Source organism: Callithrix jacchus, chromosome X (genome assembly GCF_049354715.1).
Source record: "Callithrix jacchus isolate 240 chromosome X, calJac240_pri, whole genome shotgun sequence".
In the NCBI taxonomy this organism is placed as follows: Eukaryota; Metazoa; Chordata; class Mammalia; order Primates; family Cebidae; genus Callithrix; species Callithrix jacchus.
In genome coordinates this window covers 116,046,182-116,066,075 of record NC_133524.1, presented here as the reverse complement: position 1 = coordinate 116,066,075, position 19,894 = coordinate 116,046,182, and the positions used below count along the sequence as shown (strand labels likewise).

General features: G+C 42.6%; 1 pseudogene; it reads right to left on the bottom strand.

Moving 5' to 3' along the window:
• Positions 1 to 7,816: 7,816 nt before the first annotated feature.
• Positions 7,817 to 9,083, bottom strand: LOC100414510 (transcriptional adapter 2-beta pseudogene; annotated as a pseudogene).
• Between the last annotated feature and the right edge of the window lie 10,811 nt (positions 9,084 to 19,894).

Sequence of the window (19,894 nt, the reverse complement as noted above, 5' to 3'; positions counted from 1 at the left end):
TCCTACACTGTGGTGAACTCTGGTAAGTCTGCAATACGCTTGAGAAATCTCTCTATCTGAAATTCCTGGCATTTGTATGGTAGACCTTATGTTCTGTGGCTTACTTTATTAGTGTGACTGGGAACATGGTGATTTTATGTCATAAGTTATATAGCCTTTAAGCTTTTCAGTTACCCATTCCTATCCTCCCAGCAGCCCTACAAAAAGGTGAGACAAATACTTTGACCTGACTTTTCACTTAGGAAGAAATAATGTTATAGAGAGAACAAATCTGCTCATGCATTCAACTAATATTTATTAAGCATCTAATGTGTACCTGATACTGAGAGGGACCAGAAATTAAACAGTGAACAAGGTCTCTTCCCATTTCAACCACATATTCTGGCTTCCAGAAGAAGGGAAATAGGATAAATAAGTAAATTTTGTATCTTATATAATAATAAATGCTGAGAGAAAAATTAAAGTAACAAAAGGAGGAGGGTTGCAACTGTGTCCAGGAAAGGCCTGACTTTAGCAGGTCATCTTAGCAAAAAATCTAAAGCAATAGAGGTAAAGGCCATGGCAAGCATTCAATCACCATGAGTTGATGTTGGACCTAAGGGATCAAGGCTGAGTGGGGTCAGTCTACATGAGGGCCTCCACTGTGATTGAAGATGCTGGACAGGGAGTGACAGCCCCTGTCTATTAGTGAATGTGACAGCCTTTTAAGGGCCACACAAGTGATTTTATGAGATCAACAAACTGTTTTTTGAGCTTATACGAAAAGGGAAAAGACCCAGAATAATCATGAAGTGGAAGAACAAAAGCAGAGGATTGATTACCTGCCCTCAAGCCTTCTTATAAAGCCATAATAATCAGGACATTGTGTTATTAGTAAAAGAATAGACGAGTCAATCAATGGAGCAGAATGTCGAACTCAGAAATAAAGTAACACAAATATAGACAATTGATCTTCAACAAAGGAATAAAGGCCATTTCATAGAAAAAGGATAGCCTTTTCAACAAGTGATGCTAGAAACAATGGAGAGTCACATGCCAAAAAAAGAAATGAATATATGCATAGGCATTATACCTTTCACAAAAATTAACTCAAAACAAATCATAAATCTAAATGTAAAACAGAAAACTATAAAACTCCTGGAATTTAACATAGGAGAAAATCTAGGTGACTTTGGGTTTGGCAATGACTTTACATACAACACTCAAAGCATGATACATGAACAAAAAAATTGATGTTGGACTTCATTAACATGAAAAACCAGCTCTCTGAAAGACACTTTTCAGATAATAAAATCAGAAGCAATAGACCAAGAGAACATATTTGCAAAATACATATCAGGTAAAGGACTGTTATTAAAATATACAAAGAAATCTAAGAACTCAACAATAATAAAACAACCCAATGAAAAAGCAGGCAAAAGATCTCAGCAGACACCTCACCCAAGAATAGATCCAGATGAAAAATAAGCATATGAAAATATGCTCAAAATCATATGCATTAGGGAGTTGCAAATTCAAACAACAATGAGATACTACTACGCATATGTTAGACTGGCAAAAATAAAAAATACTGACGACATATCTTCAAGGTTTTGTGTGTAAAAATTTTTTTTTAAATACTGACAACATCTAACTGCTGGCAGGGATGCAGGACAACAGGAATTCTCATTCATTGCTGATGGAAATGCAAAATGGTACAGCTACTTTGGAAAAGAGTTTGGCAGTTTCTTACACAAAACTAAGTGTACTCTTACCATAAGATCCAGCAATCATGCTCCTTGGTATTTGCCCAAATGAGTTGAAAATTTGCATGCACACAAAACCATGCACATTAATGTTTATAACTTCTTTCTTCATGATTTTCTAAAGTGGGAAGCAATCAAGAGGCTCTTCAATAGGGGAATGAGTTTTTGTGTTTTTTTTTTTAACTGTGATACGTTCATATAGTGGAATATTATTCAGCAATAAAACAAATAAGGTATCACGCCATGAAAAGACACAGAGAGGCCAGCCACGGTGGCTCACAGCTGTAATCCTAGCAGTTTGAGAGGCTGAAGCAGACAAATCTCTTGAGCTCAGGAGTTTGAGACCAGCCCCGACATTTTTCTGTCTCTTCAGAAAAATACAAAAATTAGCAGGGCGTGGTGACACATGCCTGTGGTCCCAGCTACGCAGGAGGCTGAGGTGGGAGGGAGGATTTATTCAATTGTAAGCTGTGATCACACCCCTTCATTCCAACCAGAGTGATAGAGCAATACCCTATTCAAAAAAAAAAGAGAGAGAGACAGAAAGAGAAAAAGAGGAAAGAAGGAAAGAAAGAAAAAGAAAGGAAGGAAGAAAGAAAAGAGAGAAAGAAAAACAGATATTAGGTATTGGTTTATGCAATAACTTGAATGCATCTCCCGGGTTTTTTTGTTGTTTTATTTGTTTTTGTGTGGAAAACTGGTTCAGTCGCCCAGGCTGGAGTGCAGTGGCATGATCACAGCTCATTGCAACCTCAACCTCCCAGGCTTCAGTGATCCTCCCACCTCAGCATCTGGAGTAGCTTTGACCACAGGCCCAGGCCACCACGCCCAGCTAATTTTGCTTTGTTTTGATTTGGTTTTTGGCTTTTTTTCTTTTTGGTAGAGTCAGAGGCCTCCCTATGTTGCCTGGGCTGGCCTCAAAACCTGAACTCCAACAGTGCTCCTGCATCGGCTTCCCAAAGGGCTGACATTATAGGCATGTGTCACTGCTCCTGGCCTTGGAATCTTAACTCCATATTGCTAGACAAAAGTCAACCTTTCTTTATTATTATTATACTTTAAGTTCTCGGATACGTGTGCAGAATGTACAGGTTTGTTACAAAGGTATACATGTGCCATGGTGGTTTGCTGCACCCATCAACCTGTTATCTAGGTTTTAAGCCCCACATGCATTAGGTATTTGTCCTAATGCTCTCCCTCTCCTTGCCCCCCTACCCCCTAACCAGCCCCGTGGGGAAATTGCCCACATTCAACTTTTGAAACTACCAAATGCATCAAATCAGTGAATATTTTCTTGAGCAATTTCTAGCATTTAAGAGATTTTTTGTTTCTTCCAGTCTGTTGTACTGTTAGGAAGAGATGTGTTTTGTGGAATATGTTGACAGTGGGGGTTGGCTCTCAGTTCAGGCTAGACTCTTACCTTTGGTAATTTGAAATAACTTTTTATTTGCTCAGGCAGTGATAATTAATTTGTAGGTCAATAGATCCAAAGGAGTATTTGCAAAAAAGGAAAAAAAGAAGGAAAAATCTGGATGACTTTAATAGCTTTTCTGCAGAGCACACGTGTGTGAATGCAGTGAGGGAACTGTGCTGAGGTTTTGTCAATGGTGGCATGTAGAAAAGCAGCCCGACAAAGTGGGGCACTGAGTGTTGGCATCCTGTTGTCCTCCACTTTCTCAGGTAGGCAATGCAAATTCGGGGGAGAAGAAATATTGACGTTTTGGTGAATTGCCTTTCCCCTCCCCGGGTTTACCTAGCATTCACTCAGTGCCGTTCTAAAGGGAAAATGACCACTCTCACTCATCAATCAGGAAAAAGGCATGATGTTCTCATCTATTTTCAAACCTTTCAGCATGAATATCTCCAAAAAGCTTTTAATAGACATTTTCTCCCACTGTTTTGTAAAGATAGTAAGGGCTGTTACATAAAACCAATACTGGGAATAGGGATCTAATGTTGGCCCACAGCACATTTAGCCCACTTTTGTTATTGCTTATGTTTATGAACTTTGACCATTGGTACATTGGAATAACTTCTAAACAAGCAATATTACGGTAGGCTCAAAATTTAGACTATGTATTCATGAGGGAGAAGGACTACAAATAGTAAGATGGGAGAAGGAAATGGGGCATCAAACAGGAAGAGGACCTTTGTCCTGTAAAATTTGCAGTTTAGAAACTTCTGGAATGATAAAAATACAATGGAAACATCATTACATAGAAGCTGGAGTGATAGTGTTGTTTAATGGACAGGTTTTATTCTTTTAACAGTTGGTAGGTGTTTAGGAGTAGTGTTTTTTGATACTTCCTCCACATTACTACTGAACATCTTCAGAGATGCCTACTTGGACTTTCCCACTTTGGGAATGCTGATGAGATTGGGATCTTCTGCTTGAGTAGCGGGGCTAGATAGCTGAAGGCATCCTGCAGAGCTGAGCAATCAGGTCTCTGTCCCAGAACCCGGGACTGTAGGGAGAACCAAGTGAGCTGACCTTGTCCTGAGCCCGCGAAGGTTTGGAGGGAGGGATGGGTTGGAGCATGCAGAATTAGCAATGCTTCCTTCCCCAACTCTCCACTGAGCAAAGCTTTCCGAGAATTTTTGTGAATTTGGACAACATTTGTGTCCTCCTTCCACAAAACTTCCAGCTGAAGTATGAAGATGGTGTCCAGGGCTTCAGATACCCCCGTTTCCCAGCAAGACAATCCACAAGCTCCCTGGGCCCCCTGTGACCAGACATGCTTTGTAATACCATCTTTTTAATTCTCAAGAAGTTTTGGAGATGAATGATCCCTTAGAATTTCTTGAAGAAAAGAAAACTTGTTTTAAAATACAATGTACTCCTATCTGTTTTTTACTTCACACTGAAGATGGTCTTTTCAAAAATGGGGCCTGTTCCCCTTGATATGACTTTAAAAGGAACCCCCCATTTTTTTTTTCCAAGCTCAGCTTCCCCCACGACCGGGGTAACAGTGGCCTAGTAAGTAAGAGTTGGTGACAGCTGGATAGCTGATGGTCAGGTGTCCAGAAGCAGATGAACCACACATAGCAATAGCAGTGGGGACCAAGTCATCGGCTACACCCGTACCCAAGAGTGAAAAAAGTAGTATTACAGATAGGAGGAGAGAGAAAAAGAAATGAGCCAAGCCAGAGCATAGGTAGCACACCCTTGGAGCTCACTGGGGGAAAGGTGTGGTGTTCACCTTTCTAAATATTTTATTAGTGAAGAAGTAGCTTGTCTTGATGCAATTGAAAACATTAAGGACATAGAGAGATGCCTGTTGTGTTTTTTCCATGATAATATGAATTGTTCAGTATACTAAACCTGTTTCTTTTTTCCTCTGATTCAAGATTTGGTTTGAGAATAGAAGAGCCTGCTGGAAGAGACGTCAGAGGGCATCAAGATTGAGAAACACGTCATGCCCCATTCGCATGGGCCAGCTTGTCATTGTACCATTGCTTATCCCCTATAATACCATCCTTATCCAGGGGTGGTATGGAAGATGGTTTGTTCTGGAGCCACAGCCATTCTGGCAGCCTGTGTTCCCCATGCCACCTTTTCCTCCTTTTTTCTTTTCTCTTTCACCCTTGTTTCATCCACCTATGCCTCCCCCTGTCCAGGCCCAATTTGGCCCATTCTTTTTTGTTATTGTCCATTTCTTCGTATTCTCCGTTGTCTAAAGGGATAGTCTCTGTGCCACTTTTTGCCAGAGTGTCTTTGAGCCCAGATTCATATTTTGCATAGCACCCCATCAAGAGCTCATCAAATATCTATTAAATATATTAACAAAAAGTACAGGTACATTGACCCATTGACCCTGAGAGTTGTTCCTTTAGTATGCAAATTTAGTACTATCTAGCTGACAAATGCCTAGGGTAATGAAACAATTTACCATGAAATTGGACGTCTGAAATAGGAGGAATAAAAAAGAGGTCTTACAAATCTATAACACCTACTTCTATGCGCATGTCTAATACATTTATGTATTATTGGTCACCTATACAATGTTTCATGACCAAAAATTTATAAATGAGCTCTGATTAATTGGCCTAAAGAAAAATAAGCACTTAAATACTATATCTGAAGAATAGAAATGTTAAGCCTAAATGCTTTTTCAAGTTCATGTGACTTTAGTAAATATTTAATAAATGACCTGGTTTTGAAACTATTGGTAAAATATAATTAGAAATGTCTTCAGAATTGTCAATATATATTATTCTTTAGATTTCTCAAGCAGTTTACTATGTACCTCTGGCAGATATTAAAAGGTGTCAACATTTGCATGAGTGTTATAAAGCATTATGAAGCTTGCAACCAAAAGGAGAATTAGCTTTGTTTTTGTAATTTTTTACATAAATAAAGCATTTAACATTGTTGGTTTAATAAAAACGACTAAACCCTGAGTTATTGGCCAAAAAAAACCTCATTTATTTAGCCTTATGTGTCTTACTTAAACACCTGAAAAACACAGATATCAATACTTTTAAATGATTGCCACAGTTTTCCTAAGTAATCTCCATAAACTAAAAATTAGTTAAGTATGTAAATATAATGGAATACATGCTTGTAAATAAACTTAGGTAATTTAAAGTCTAAAGTTATACTTAATCAAATATTAAACATTAATTATATGTTTGCATCATTTTCAATTTTTTTTTCTTTCAAATAACTTCACTTTAATTTAAATTCAAGCCCAAACATTCTGGGAGGTAAACAGTCTCTTGGTACCTACAGGGCCCGAGAGGCAAGTCAACCTCCTGGAAGAGTAGAGTGCTGGCATCTGAGCACTCCACATTTAAAGCAGGGTCTTGGACCGGAGAACCCTGAGCAGCCGGAAGACAAAAGACTTCCTCAAGGTTCAGGAGGAAGGTACCATGGACATCCTTGAAAGAGGGCCCCAGAGAAAACCTTGTAGGCTGGGCGGGGAAGAAGCCATTTCTGAGTGTGATTCAAGACAGTGAACAGAGAGCAGCTCAAGGCTCAGGGGAACCCCCTGGGTTCCCTCGTGCTCCACCAGAACTGCCACCAGCCAACCAGTCAGATGGCTCTGGCATGGGCCTGACCACACTCTTAAAGATGCTTAGCCAGGAGGGCGTGCTCATATTTTCAGTGGAAAGGTACTTGCTACTGAAGAAAATCCTGAGGAAGCTGACGCCAGAATCCAGAACTCTTAGCTTTGAACTTTTTACAATGGGTTCTTCCAAGTGAAATGTGCTGCATGTCTAACAGCAGCAACGACCAGCCCTGAAAACGGGTTGAGAGGTCCTGGTGGTCCACGTGTCCTGTGTACTCCCACTAACGTGCTTTCCCATGGAAGCCTGCCTGAGGGCCACGGCTCTACCCAAAGTGAACCAGCAGGTTCTGGTCACATTCAAATGAGGCGCAGGGTCAGCTTTGAGATTTGGGAATGCACGCTCAAACTGCTGCCACCAGCAGTTAAGTGGAAGGTCATCCGGTCGCTGTGTTCAACCAACAGATTCTTCTTCGGTTTCCAAAGAAACGCCAGCCTGTTGTCCTCTGGCCTGATGTTCCTCATCTGCTATACAGCAGAGGAGTTTGGGCTCAAGCTGCCCCCATGTAAAGTGCTGGGTGCCCGGGGCTGCACTGGGGTCAGCTGTGGGCCTCATGGGTTCAGAAAAGGGGAGCCTGCAGGCAGCCCCACCTGAGAAGAGCTTGTGTTACCAGGAAATCACTTATGGCTTGTCGGTCCAGCAGGAAAACACTGCCCCCGTACCCTACAATAGCTTTTGTACGGAAAGGGAAGAACACTCACAAAATAAAAGGAAGTTCTCCAATCTCACAATAAGCTCCAAACTGAACAGGTAAAGGCTGAGCATCCACTCAGTGTGTGACTTGCAGGATTAAGTTAAAATGGACACATTTGCTTCCCCCATGATCCGATATAAGACTGTTACTATTGCTTCTTTCAGAGGACCATGAAAAGAATTTATATCTTAAAAAAGGAACTAAATTTGTTTAAAAAGGAGCAACAATGGGGAAGTGGCTCCCCTCCCCCAAGTCATTTTGGCTGGTGCACTGTCTGGACATCTCAGACTTTCAAAGCCTCTCAGCTTCAAGATACATCCCTGAAGATCCATCCTCTTTCTGTGGGGAAATTCAAAATCCTTTTCTTTAGGACTTTGTCCAGGTACCTGGGAAGGCGGCTTTTGGAGGGGATTCCCTGTCGCTTCTGGAGGTGGTCTTTAATTATAATAGTCTTCACAGTCACGTAGCGGGCTGGACTCAAGTTTAAAGAGCTGCACAGCACCTTCTCACGATCCGACAGCAGCTCGAAGCCTGGAAGGTTCTGGATGGCGGCGAACTCGCTGTCTTTGCCATCCTCCTTTCCCCGCCTGGAGCCCGCTAGGTTCTTGTTCTCCTTCCTCTTCTCCAGTTTGTGCCACGCGGCCTCGTACTCTGCCAACTCTTCCATCTTGGTGATGCCATTTCGCCAGTACCGCTGCAGCTCTCGGATCTTGGCCCTGAGGATTTTTTCTTTGTGCATGTTTTCAAAAAGGTCATCATACTCCTTGCATGACATGAACTGGTACAGAGGCCTCAGCTTCAGGCGCTGCTCCTTCTCCTCCTTGGTGATCTTGCACTTCAGTGCCTTTTCCTTCTCCTTCTTGTCCTTCCCCAGGAAGGCTGGCACCAGATTGTAGTCACGAGCAATGTTCTTCCGCCGCTGTCTCTCTTTCAGCTTCCGCACGTACATGTCCACGCGTGCGTGCTTCAGCTCGATCTCCACATCGTCGTTGTCATAGTTGACCGAGAGCCCACTGATGAGTGTCTCAGCATCCTGGTCATAGTCAATGTCGTAGTCGTCCCGCAGGGGCATGTAGCCCAGCTGCTGCTGCTCGGCCACAGAGATGTCCAGTGGGGGCAGCGGGGTGGTGAGGCTGGGTGAGAGAGGGCCCCCACTGGGACAGGTGTGATCTGTCAAGCAGTTTGGGATGGTGTCTGGGATGCCGGCCTTCCCTTCCCCAGGTTCCCGTAGATGTACATGCTCACGTAATGCTCCATCACCTCTTGGGGAATCCTCGAAGCACCAACGTGGGCAGCCATATCTTCCCAGTTTCTGAAGCCGAACTGCTTGATGGCGTCCAGCAGCAGCTGCTCCTCGCGGCTGATCCAGCCACCCTCGGCCTCAGGCCCCCAGGCGTGAAGCACCCGCTGTCCACCAGCTGATAGCCGTGGTAGCGGCGGTGGTGGCCAATCTCAGCGCCGGCCGAGAAGCACTCAGAGCACAGCTCGGTGTCCTGGCACTCGGTGCAGCAGAAGCGCAGCGGGCTCACCTCAGCCAGGCAGTACACACAGTACTTCTTCCCCAGTTCTGCCATCTTCCCCCGCTCTGTGCCCACCGCAGGGCCCGCTGCCTCTGCCGCCGCCGCCGCGCCCCTTGTCGTCAGCGCCCCACCGCCCGCGGGACCTGCCACCGCCACCGCGGCCCCCAACTTTTTAAACAAATTATTGGAAGGCCGGGCATGGTGGCTCAAGCCTGTAATCCCAGCACTTTGGGAGGCCGAGGCGGGTGGATCACAAGGTCAAGAGATCGAGACCATTCTGGTCAACATGATGAAACCCCGTCTCTACTAAAAATACAAAAAATTAGCTGGGCATCGTGGCGCGTGCCTGTAATCCCAGCTACTCAGGAGGCTGAGGCAGGACAATTGCCTGAACCCAGGAGGCGGAGGTTGCGGTGAGCCGAGATCAGCCATTGCACTCCAGCCTGGGTAACAAGAGCGAAACTCCGCCTCAAAAAACAAAAAATTATTTAAAGGTTATTTATGAAACAAGGTAAAAGAAACCAGTCAATAAGGGAGAGATAAAGAATTTTATACATATAAAAGGTGTTTGGGGTAAGAGATGTTAAAAGGAAAAAAAATTTACATGAGAAAGAATCCTCTATGGTAAATTATTTATTTATAAATTTATTTATTTATTATTTATTTTGAGACAGAGTCTTGCTTTGTTTGCCCTGGTTGGGTGCAGTGGCATGATCCCAGCTCATTGCAACCTCCACTGTCTGGATTCAAGCAATTCTTGTGCCTCAGCCTCTGGAGTAACTGGGACTACAGGCACGTGCCAAAATGTCTGGATAATTTTTGTATTTTTTGTAGAGGTGGAGTTTTCCCATGTTGTTCTGGCTGGTCTCAAACTCCCAGCCTCAAGTGATCCACCTTCCTCGAACTCCCAAAGTTCTGGGATTATAGGCATGAGCCACCATGCCCAGGCTTGTCTTGTAAATTCTTGTGCTAAAATAAAATAACTGGTTGCTTACAAAATAGGGATGTTTAGGATAAAACAGGAAGCCCAGGCATGTCATAAACAGTTTGTGTAATTTGTAATAAGGTTTGTAAAAAGAATTTATGAGAAAAAAATAACCCTACATTATCAAGTTGGCTATAGTTAAGAGGAAATTATTTTTAATAGTCTTTCTAGAGTTTGGGCTTTGGAATGAAAAAAAACACTAATACACTAAAGAATTGGTTAGAACAACAACATTTTCTTCAGTTAACTGATTTAGGAAACTTACGACAGATTTTTATTTTTTAAACCCAAAAGTTCAACTTCTAGTGCATATCTGTGTTTCCAGCTTTCTCTCCCCTTTGACAAAGCCTGAGATAATATCTCTCTCTCCTTCACCTTCCTGAATAATCCACCCCCTGTTTAGCATAAATCAATAAATAACCATAAACACAGGTAACCGGTGGCCCATGCTGCTGCTCTGCCTATGGAGTAGACATTTTTTTATTCCTTTCTCCTATAAATGAACTTGCTTTCACTTAACCCTGTAGACTCACCCCAAATTCTTTCTTGTGCAAGATTCTATAACTACCTCTTAGGGTCTGGATCAGGACACCTTTCTAGTAACAGAGGGAGCTCCCAGGTATCAGCAAATTTTCCTTTTGGTTTAAGCAATAAAGATAGCCCATGCTGGTACCCAACACCCATAGGAAATTTGTTCAAGGGCAGGGCCACCTCCACTCAGAGTCCCTCCAGTTTGTTGCCAATTTATAAACCAAAAAGTATGTGAGAGAAGTCTCAATCGATACAGAGGGAGAGGTTGCATGCACAGTGTGTTTACTAGAGTTGTATACATGCTCAGTTGAGGTGTTCTTCCCTCACCAGTTGAATGACCCCAGAGTATATCAGATAAAGCCTGAAATTTTGTTTCTTAATGCACATGCTTGAGCCCACTGGCCAAACTCCTGAGATCTATTGGGAAGCTGCTGATCAGTGTCATGTGTTTCCATTTATTGGGAGACTGCCTTTCCCTGGCTCTGGCTGCAACCAATTATTATTGTAGAGAGACAGTTAACAACAGCCTTGTTCCATTCAGGCCTTCAGCCGAGTGGGTGAGGCCCACCGACAATATGGAGGGCAGTCGGCCTCACAGAGTCTACCTGCTCCAATGTTTATCTCTCCTTCAATCACAGACACAGCAGGAGTAACGTGTGACCAAATTGCTGGCCACCCTGTGGCCCAGTCAGATTGATATGTAAAACTAGCTGATATAGTAGGCTTACTTGATAAAAAAGGAATGTCAGGATTTAGACAGGATTTTAGCACTTGCAGCCATCAGCCTTGCTGGGCATAGGCGAAAGGAGGAAACAATCAGGTCAGAACAGGGGAGAAGTGGAAAATAAAGATGGAAGATAAGGGAAGGGATGTTTGGGTAGGCAGGAAGGTGGAAAGAGAGGAGATGGAAAAAATAAGAGTAAAACATAAGAGAAATGTAATTCCAGAGGGAGCATGCAGAGGCCTGAGAAGAGAGGCTCCCACTTTCCCTCATTCCATTTCCCACACAACACTATGTAGACCATCACTTCCTAGAGCCTCTCAGGCAGATTATCCTGAATTCAGGAAGAAACTAACAGAGTAGAGACATGCATGCTTCTCCTGAGGAATTCTCCCTAATAAGCACTGTCTCCTTGATACATGTCACCTCCCCAGTTCTCCCAGGAGGGCACAGTGAGCTGCCTGCCCTCTCCCTTCCCTGGAGGTTTGTCCCACTCAACAGAGCTCAGGTAAACCTAGGCAAGCAGGGCACATAAAGCCCTGGATGTATATCTCCTGGAGAGCATGCACACATTCAGCCTGGATAGACTTGCCTTCATTGACAGAGGATTCCCAAAGCTTGGTCTGGAATGGTGATGACGAGGTTGTAGGCTATTCATTACTGTACAGAGCACCATGCTTTTTAAAGTGAACACAGCCTTGAATGGGGGAGGAGGTAAGTTTTGACTTACACATTTGTAAACTCCTGCTGCAGAAGCCACTTTCTGAACCTCTGGGAAGTAGCAGTCTCCCTTCCCTGAAATATTTTTGCCTGCCAGTAGTCTATGCTAAACAGCTTTCATGACTCTGTCCTCTGGGCAAACAAGAATCCCCTTCACATCTCCCATTTGAAGTCATAGCCTAGCACCTCTCACCAGGGGCTCCATGGATTCCTAAGGGAGATCTTGCTTCCTTTGCCCCAAAAGCTTAAGATGAAGGAAACTAGAGCTCTCTTCCCCTTTGGATTTCAGCTACCTTCAAGCTGTGTGTTTCCAGCTCCTGTTCTCTGTGAAGTACAGTTCCGTATCCTGTATCAACCCATTTCATTTTCTTATCAACCCTAGGAAGTGGCCATTACCATCCCCATTGTACACATGAGCCTCAGAGATGCCAGAGAGCCTGCCTAAAGTCACAAGGCTAGTCTGTGGTAGAGCTGGGATTTGAATCTTTTCTGCCTGCCTTCGCTTCTCTGTCCCCACCTCCGAATTCCCCTGCCTCGCTACTCCATGTCCACATGCTTTCTGTGTCCAGGTTCTTGAGGTTTGTGGGGTCTTCCAGAAGCAAGTACAGCACTTTCTCCTGGAGAAACAGGACATAGTTAATCACCTTCTTCTCTTTGTTATGATTGAGACCAATCGTCTTCAGGTGAGAACAATTTCCATATCTGTGTGATTAAGAGCAGGGCTTCTCAAATTGGGAATTTTGTGGACTGATAAAAATAAAATAAAACTGGGTCCCAACAATTTCCCCCATTAAGGCCATTTCAAAGGACACCATTCACTACCATAATCCTACCAGAAATTATAGTTAAACCTTATAGAGAGATGTTATGATGAACCATCTTCGATGTGTCATGTGCTAGGGCTTTATATGAATTATCTGATTCAATCTTCAGCAAAACCCTATTCAATAACCCTATTCAATAGGCATTATTACTATCCTCATTTTGTACACGGAACTGAGAAGGAAAAATATTCATTGCTCCTTAGTCTCTAGTGATAATATCATCAGACTCTCTCACATCCTTGTTTCGTAAGAGACATGTTTCAAAACAAATGATCAAGCACACAAAAGAGGCTCTGACTTCAGAACTTGGAAAAGAATAAGTAAAAAAGCACAGATATTGAAGTCAGACAGCTCTCTGCTGGAGGCCTGAGCAGATGACTTAACACTTCCCAATCCCTCAGTTTGCTCAAGTGTAATAGGAAAACGTCAATGCCTACCTCACAGGGCTTTTGTGAGGAATAGACAATGTAACATACCAAGCACTTAACACAGTGACTGGCAAATAGAAAGGGGCTCAGTACATACCAGCCAAGGGACTTATCACTGCTTCTGGCACAGCCCTACATGCTCACCTCCTGCTAAGGTGAAACCACAGCATGTGGCCAAAACATGCTGTTTCTTTTACCAAGGTCAGGTAGTTTCTGTGAGTGACTGTCCTCCTCCCCTCTCTGCTACTTCCCTTCCTCAACTGAACCAAAAGGAAGGAATATTTCGGCCTTCTTTTGAGGGGGTGGCAGTTGAAATTGGTGTAGCCCTTACAAAAGTCATATTCTCTCAGATTACAGTTGGATAAAAACTCCTTCTGAAGTTTCCCCAGAAACCTCAGAACAACGATCTGGTCACTCTCTCAGTGAGCAGGGTTTGTTGGGGATGGGTAAGTCCACATAAAGGATCTCATGGTTCTCCCAATTTATCACACTTCCAAATCCACCATGCCTAGTCTCTTCCACCCATTCTGTTTGCCTGCCTTCTTATTGGGAAGGTAAGGGGAGACAAGGAACTAGGAAAGGCCAGTGGGAGGGATGCTCAGGGGTGATTTGTCTCCACAGAAGCGAAGTTAAACTTCCAGCATCTTATCAATCTGTTGGAGCCCAGGACTCCATGGGGAGGTTTTTAGAACCCACTTTAGGTGGGTTGTTCTGTGGATAATGATCCAGGCTCACTTCCTTGCTGTTGGAGGCAACAGACTTGGCTCCAATTAACTCATCAAGAGCCAACTTGCCAACAGCCAGGTCATCAAGTGACCAAGTAAAAATGCAGGCCATTCTCTGAAGGATCAAGTTGCTGTACAGTTAATTCACCAAAGCCTACACAAATCACTGATTTACCCAAAACTTTGGCTGTTTTGTGTTGAAATACAGACTTTCCTGCAATTTTGGAGGTAGGGCATATTCACATGGCTTAAGGGCTGTGAAAGGTCAGTTGTACAAGGTTCTCTCCCTGCAGACATTGTTGCATGCCTGCCTGTAGTCTCTCCCCAGTCTGGGATGAGCAGCACAGGAAAAGTCTGTTTTCCTCCAGCAGATGACCCGCTCCCCCATCCCTCATCCCCAGCTACAGAAACAGAGAACTTGGCTTGGATGGAGGCCTTGCCCTCTGTCCAGGGACTGGAGGGTATTCCGGTCCCTGGACAGAGGGCAAGGGCTCTATTCAGAGCCCCTGGGCTGGACAAAGCAGCCATTACAAAGGCAGTAATAGGAGGTACTCTTATGAGTCTGTGGAGTTCCCCCATGCGTGGGCTCCCAAGATCCACCCCAGTTTCACACAATCCAAAGCTGAGGAAATGTTGGCGACAGTTCCACGTATGTCAGCAAAGCCCTTCCCCCGGGGCCAGGTGGACTATGGGTAGGGGTTGTGTGTATCGGTGTAAATAACCCTGTAGGGGAACCGGTTTCCTCCCTCCCTCCAGTTTCACATGAGTCTCTGCATCGTTAAACTGGACAGGAGCCTACTTCCCTTCTCAGCTTGGAGCCTGAAATAACTGAAAGGAAGGATGAATGCTCACAGGATGCATTTCAGATAGCAGCCATATTAAAAAACAGTGAATTCTGCTTTGGTTTCAGGTGACATATTATGGGAAAGGAAAGGGAGTGGAGGTTCACAGCACGTTCTGAGGCTATATTTCAAAATGAAAGGTAACATATATGCAGTTTGACACAAAATTACATCTTGAGACTGGGAGGTGGGGAAGAAGAAAGGCAAAAGAAGAAAAAAATGTTTGAAAATGCAGTTTGAGGCCAGGTGCTGTGGGTCACTCCTGTAATCCCAGCACTTTGGGAGGCTGAGGGGGGTGGATCACCAGAGGTGAGGAGTTCAGGACCAGCCTGGCCAACATGGCAAAACCCTGTCTCTACCAAAAATATAAAATTAACCAGGCATGGTGGCAGGTACCTGTAATCCCAGCTACTTGGGAGGCTAAGGCAGGAGAATTGCTTTATCCTGGGAGGCAGAGGTTGCAGTGAGATGAGACTGTGCCACTGCACTCCAGCCTGGGCGACGGAGTGAAACTCCATCTAAAAAAAAAAAATGCAGTTTGATGCTAGGCTGCTAAGCTACTGGACTGCTAAGTAGCTTGATTATACTTTCACTGTGGTATTGTGAGAGAAACCACCCGTGGAACAATTACAGGTTTTTTGCTTTTCTTTCCCAAGTGTGTGGATGTGGATTCTAGATAACCAGTAAGGATGGCTTTTAGTTTATTGATTTAGGTCTGGATGTGCTTATGCAATCTCTCCCAACCTCCATCAACTCACTTACACCTCATTCACATTACTGTTGTCAAATATTTAATATCTGAGGAGTAAATGCACTGGAATATTCTTTTGGGATATGTTCTCCCTTTGCTTTCTAAAGGATACAGGAACAGATATTTGTGGACTATACTGTTGAGAATTACTGAACTGAACTGAGCTGGTTGAAACTTTGTTATAATTTTCACACTTTAGTGCTTTTTCAGCAAACAGCAAAAGAAAAGTAAGTTCTGTGTAGAATAAACCCAAAGCTATGTTGGCATAATCTTTCATTGTTAAGGGTTGCTTTGGCATTTTTGTATCTTCTGTCATTGGCTATAATACAGTTTGCCTATCATCAAAGTCTCTTTTGCATGGAAAAGCCACATGACTAGTATTGGGATTTCTACAAATCTTGAATCAGGGTGAAATAACAAATTGTTTTTGGGGAAATACTGAGAAAATGGCCAGGCAATATTACTTGTATAATCAGCTGTGGAAATCCATGTACCTGTTGCTTTTTTAGTTTGAAGACATTTTATCAGTTGTTTTGTATGTTGGCAGATACTATCTTTACTTTCAGAAAATACAGAGAGATCAATTATTATACTTGATCTACAGGGTGGTCAGATAATATAATAAAGTAAGTATGTGATTTCTACTATGACCCCAAAAAACTGCATTCCCAAAGGCAGTAGGTAAAAGATAGGGAAAACTGACAACATCTAGTATTACTTATACAAGAAAACAATATGATTTCCCATATGTTTAACAGTTTCATTAATATATTATGTGCATCTTCTTTTGTGCCACATACCACATGGTTACATGGAGGAGTGTTTTGTTTAGCATATACATTTTCCTTTTATTGCTAATATACTTTGTTTTTCGAGGCCAAAAAACAGTCAAGGTCAAGGAAACCCACTCTTTTCTTTTACCTTACAGACCTCAGTATTTGGAGTGGGCTTAATCGGGTCTATACGGTAACCATAGAGTTTTCAGGCTGAGTCTGTAAGAGTGGTCCACTGTAGATATGACCTAGGACCTGACTGGAAAAGAGAAGAACACCAGTATCACCATCAGATATTCAGCCATTAGGGGAACAGCTTTGCCACAGTATGTTAGTTCTGCACAAGCACTATTCAATGAGGCAGTTAACTGTGTGACAACCACACATGTTCAAGTGGGGCTGGAATGTTCTGAGAGGTCTTAAGATATCATGACTCTCAAGGATCTGGCCACCTGGGACTGACCACCAGCACAGTACTCAGGGTTTATGGACTTCAGTGTTGGAGGATGGATCTCAGCTTGGTGAACACCCTGGGCTATGGCCACCTCTTCTTATAACCAAAAAGCGGGTTAGTTGCTCACCACATTTAGAGTCCAATTAACAAGAGCAAGGCCTTGTACAAGAAAAGTGAATTTATTTTCAAAGCTAGCTTGGGGAAAGGGCATCATTGTCTTGTTTTAAATGTACTGCTTCATCTTTGTAGCAAAAAAAGGAAATCTTTTCTAAGGTGACCAGAGAAGTGAGTAAAGTCAGGGGGTCTCCCTGCTAGCCTAGTTTCTTATCTACCCGGACTAGTTGGTGCCTTACTGGGCAGAAATAAGTTGTTAAAGTGGTTAAGTAGAAAGCACAGGTGACCCTCTGGAGGTGGGATTTCTGTGGGGACATGCTTAGCTCTGCACATCAACTGTCAATTCTAGAGGAGAGATCCATCTTGGGGCACACAGATAAACTTGAGCTATAGGGAATGTCTGGTGATGGAGGGGTGGGGAGAGGTTATTTTGCATTTCAAAAAGGGCTAAATAGAAAGCAGGGGAAAAGGAGAAAGGAGAAAAGAACAGAAAAAAAATAAACTATCTCTTAGAAAAATGGGGATACTTGGTTACACTCTTATTTCTGATGTCATGATGGCACCCTTTATCTTGAAGTGATTTCACTTTGGCTATAGTTGCTTAGAACCTACTAAATCTAACTTTGCATCATTTTTTTGTCAGCTTCATGCTAGTTTAAGGAACTCCCTGACGATGATAACCATATCCCAAGCACTGCTCTAAGTTCCCAACATTCCAAATTATAAACACCCCAGGTGTGGAAGGCTGAGGTGGGAGGATCGCTTGAGCTCAGGAGTTCCACAGCAGCCTGGGAAGCAAAGGGAAGAACCCTACCAAAAAAAAAAATAATACAAGAAATTAGCCAGGCATGGTGGTGTGCACCTGTAGTCCCAGCATCATATTTTAAGTTAGAAAGGGTTTTGCTGTCCCTTGCTTTGCCTTTCTAGTTATCTTTCCACATGAACATGCTTTATCTTTCCAACTAGATTGTAAGTGAGGATGGAAACATTAGTTTATTCAGCTTTTCTTCCCCATAGTTCCAGGCACCTAGGTACTTTAAAGGTATTGACAAGCTATCTGTTGGCTGACAGGCTTATTTGAGAAGGCAGTGTGAAAACTTCACCTGCACTTCATTGCTGGGAGCCATCAGCTTGCTAGACACTGACATGAGGAGGACAAAGCATGAAGAGAATGGGCAAGGGAGAGGAGGGAATAAGGAAAGAAGATAGCTAAGGGATGGTGTAATAGAGAGTGCAGAGAAGAGATGGGAAAAATTGAGCTGTATGACTTCAGATCAAGTGTCCTTAAAAGCAGGCTATATTAGGAAAGATTATGCCCCCTTAAGGTTTGGATGGAACCTAAAATCTATACACTTGTCAGCTAAATTGGTCTCCCTTGATAATATTGGCACATGTATCACGAATATTAGACAAAGAAATTGTAGAGATTGTAATAAGGGAGCAGAAAATATTCCAATGGAGGATCCAGCCCAGCTGGCAGCCTCAGGTAGGACTGTAATTGAAATGCTAGAATGTTATGGTAGGCATCATTCCAGGGCTAAAACTTGTTATTCATAACCTCAGTTCTAATTTTATTCGCCTGAATTTTCTAAGAGTGCAGCTGTAAGTGGCCACAGAATGTTCTCTGGCTTAGTTGCTAGTTTGTAATTATATGTAAAGCCCTGATCAATTTCCCTAAAGCCTGTGCAAGGCTTTTCTTCAGAGCATGCGCTGAGACAATTTCTTATTTCAAATCACAGAATGAAGAATTATGTAATTGGTTAGAAGGGTAAAGCATAACTTACATTAATATATTTGCAATAACATATTTGCTTTCCTGAGGTAGTGTGAGGTATAAGAAGGCAAAAGATATTCATATTTCTGAGTGTATTTTATAAAGTGAACCACTTTTGAAACTCACTGTTTAAACAATAACAAAACAAACATTGTATGTTCTTACTCATAAGTGGGAGTTAAGCTATGAGGATTCAAAGGCATAAGAATGATACAATGGACTTTGAGGACTTGGAGGAAAGGGTGGGAGTGGGGTGGGGAACAAAAGACTACAAATTGGGTTCAGCGTATACTGCTTGGGTGATGGGTGCCCTGAAATCCTGTAAATCACCACTGACCAACTTGCTCATGTAACCAAATACCACCAGTTCCCCCCAAAACCTATGGAAATAAAAAAATTAAACTTAATAAATAAATTAAAAAATAAACAATAACAAAGACCACAAATCTAAAGAAACTTAAATGAAATTCTGGCCAAAGTCTTTACCCGTTTTTAGCTTCAGAGTGATACTTTTGTTTTTTTTTTTTTCACTGATATTCTTGAAATATTTTTCATAAAACTAAACTTTGAAATGTGAATTCCCTTCACATCACTCATAGTATCAAAAAGAAGTAAACATATTATTGTATATGTTTATTTATGTATATAATTGTATGTATTTTCATGTGCAATTGTACATATAAACTTAAAATTGTCATTTTCAATTAATTTATAAAATTTTTACAACTCTACATTACTCCTAGAGCTGATATGTGACAAACCTCTCAGTGTTCCTTCTATAGATAGCCAACTTGACATACTGATAAGAATTAAATTAACAGATTTCGTCACTTAATGAGTCCCTGCTCTTTGACTGCTAGGCCCAGTGTTAGACACCCTACAAGCATTGCCTCTTTTGCTTGTCACAGCAACGGTGTGAGATAGATGTTATTCCTATCCTTACCTTTCTACCTATCTCCTCCTAAGGCAGCACAATATATCTCAGCTGATTTAAGGAATTACATTTAGGTAACATCAAATCAAGTAGAAGTATAGAATTTAAAAATCATCAGTGCAATTATATGATAAAGCATAATGTCAACTCTGGAAGAAGGATAACTTTTTTTTTTCTTTGAGACGGAGTTTCGCTGTTGTTACCCAGGCTGTAGTGCAATGGCACGATCTCGGCTCGACGCAACCTCCGCCTTCTGGGTTCAAGCAATTCTCCTGCCTCACTCTCCCGA